The sequence below is a fragment of the Cebus imitator genome, unplaced genomic scaffold, assembly GCF_001604975.1.
Source record: "Cebus imitator isolate Cc_AM_T3 unplaced genomic scaffold, Cebus_imitator-1.0 Scaffold274, whole genome shotgun sequence".
Taxonomy (NCBI): Eukaryota; Metazoa; Chordata; class Mammalia; order Primates; family Cebidae; genus Cebus; species Cebus imitator.
Genome location: NW_016107589.1, coordinates 747,012 through 749,729, shown reverse-complemented (window position 1 = coordinate 749,729; position 2,718 = coordinate 747,012). Strand labels below are relative to the sequence as shown.

The 2,718-nt window shown below is 46.0% G+C and overlaps 1 non-coding gene across 1 annotated transcript; it reads left to right on the top strand.

The window, feature by feature from the left end:
* Positions 1 to 2,569: 2,569 nt before the first annotated feature.
* LOC119467283 lies at positions 2,570 to 2,718 on the top strand. Its single transcript, XR_005195820.1, has one exon. It is a non-coding gene; the product is annotated as a small nucleolar RNA SNORA57 (small nucleolar RNA).

Here is a 2,718-nt window from a genome sequence, read left to right as displayed (position 1 = left end):
TGTCCATGAACCCCTCTACTCCATCCTTCTCAAAAATCAACATTTTACTTTTCAACACCTTCTGGGTTTTTTATTTTTTTATTTTTTTTTTAAGAGATGGGGGTCTTACTCTGCTGCCCAAGCTGGAGTCCACTGGTGTGATTATAGTTCACTGCAACCTTGAACTCCGGGGCCCAGGCATCCTCTCACCTCAGCCTTCCAAGTAGCTGGGACTATAAGCATGTACCACTATGCCTGGCTAATTAAAAAAAAAAATTATAGGCCGGGCGCGGTGGCTCAAGCCTGTAATCCCAGCACTGTGGGAGGCCGAGGCGGGTGGATCACGAGGTCAAGAGATCGAGACCATCCTGGTCAACATGGTGAAACCCCGTCTCTACTAAAACTACAAAAAATTAGCTGGGCATGGTGGCGCGTGCCTGTAATCCCAGTGACTCAGGAGGCTGGGGCAGGAGAATTGCCTGAACCCAGGAGGCGGAGGTTGCGGTGAGCCGAGATCGCGCCATTGCACTCCAGCCTGGGTAACAAGAGCGAAACTAAAAAAAAAAAAAAAAAAAAAAAAAAAAAAAAAAAAAAAAAAAAAAAAAAAAAAAAAAAAAAAAAATTATAGAGATAGGGTCTTGCTCTGTTGGCCAGGCTGGTCTTGATCTCCTGAGCTCAAGCAATCTACCTGCCTTGGCCTCCCAAAGTGCTGGGATTAAAAGCATCATCCATCATACCCAGGCTTTCCAAAGCTTTCAAAATGCTTTTGAGTCCTGTGATAACCATATCACGAGCTCAACATTTATTCAAAAAATTATTTATTAGTAATTTACGGTGGCACTAAGCTTTAAGAAAACCGTAAGTGGCCAAGACACAGTCTCTATCCTCAAGAAGCTAGTCAAGTCAATGCCAGAGCATTCACTATTATTTAAACTTGAGCATTTTAAAAATATTCAGCTTTGGCAGCAAACTGTCACATTTTCCTGATCATAGTAACTAATAAAACATTTACAGAGTACATCCTATGTGTCAGGCACTGGGCAAAGAACTTTACATGCACTATTTTATTTTGTTTTATTATTTTTATTTATTTATTTATATATTTATTTTGAGACAGAGTCTCCCCCTGTCTCTAGGCTGGAGTGCAGTGGTGCAATCCTGGCTCACTGCAACTTCCATTTTCTGGTTTCAAGCAATTTTCCTGCCTCAGCCTCCCAAGTAGCTTGGACAACAGGCATGCACCACCACGCCCTGCTAATTTTTTGTACTTTTAGTAGAGACGGGGTTTCGTCATGTTGGCCAGGATCGTCTCGATCTCTTGACCTTGTGATCCACCTGCCTCGGCCTCCCAAAGTGCTGAGATTACAGGCATAAGCCACTGCGCCTGGCCTACATGCACTATTTTATTTAATACTCAGATCAATCATATGATTTTAAAAATTAACATTTACAATCATAGACTCTCAGAGAGACAGCCTTTGCCCCCTTGTCCCTAGCTTGTTTGTTTGTTTGTTTGTTTTGAGACAGAGTTTCACCCTGTTACCTAGGCTGGAGTGCTGTGGTGCAATCTTGGCTCACTGCAACCTCTGCCTTCCGGGTTCAAGCGATTCTTCTGCCTTAGCCTCCTGAGATTACAGGTGCGCACCATCATGCCTGGCTAATTTTTTTGCCTGTTTTAGTAGAGACAGGGTTTCACCATGCAGGCCAGGCTGGTCTCGAACTCCGGACCTCAAGTAATCTGCCTGCCTCAGCCTCCCAAAATGCTGAGATTATAGGCATGAGCCACTGCACGAAGCCAGTTGGTTTTTATTTTTTATTTTATTTTACTTTATTTTTTGAGACAGTTTCACTCTGTTGCCGAGGCTGGTGTGCAGTTGCATGATCATGGCTCACTGCAGTCTCATCCTCCCCAGGCTCTGGTGATCCTTCCACTTCACTGTCCTGAGCAGCTGGGACTGCAAGGGTTTCACCATGTTGTCCAGAGTGGTCTCGAAGTCCTGGGCTCAAGCGATCTACCCACCTTGGCCTCCCAAAGTGCTGGGATTAGAGGTATGAGCCTTGGTTTGGACAACTGCTCTTGGCCATTTGTTTTTAAATTTAGAATAATCTCAGCATAAATCTTCCAACCCCATCTATCCCTAGGACTTGGCATCATTTTGGAAATTTGAGACGGATTGCAATGGTGCAATCTCGGCTCACTGCAACCTCTGCCTCCTGGGTTTAAACAAGTGTCCTGCCTCAGCCTCCCAAGTAGCTGGGACTACAGGCACCCACCGCCATGCCTGGCTAGTTTTTGTATTTTTAGTAGAGACAGGGTTTCATCATGTTGGCCAGGCTGGTTTTGAACTCCTGACCTCAGGTGATCTGCCCACCTTAGCCTCCCAAAGTTCTAGGATTACAGGCATGAGCCACCATGCCCAGCTAAGTTTTGTATTTTTAGTAGAGACAGGGTTTCACCACGTTGGCCAGGTTGGCCTTGAACCCTGACCTCAAGTGATCCACCTGCCTTGGTCTCCCAAAGTGCTGGGATTACAGGCGTGAACTACCACTCCCGGCCAACAGTTTTGTTTTTTTTGAGACAGAGTCTTACCCTCCTTTTCTTGGCAGGAACCGGACTTGTGGTCCCGCTCCCAGTAATGTACGGAGGAAGAGGGAAAGGGCTCTGGGCCCCTTGGTGTCATGTCTTCGGTGCCGGTGACTTCCCATCCGCTGGTTCTATCCTCAAGCGCCGAGACACCG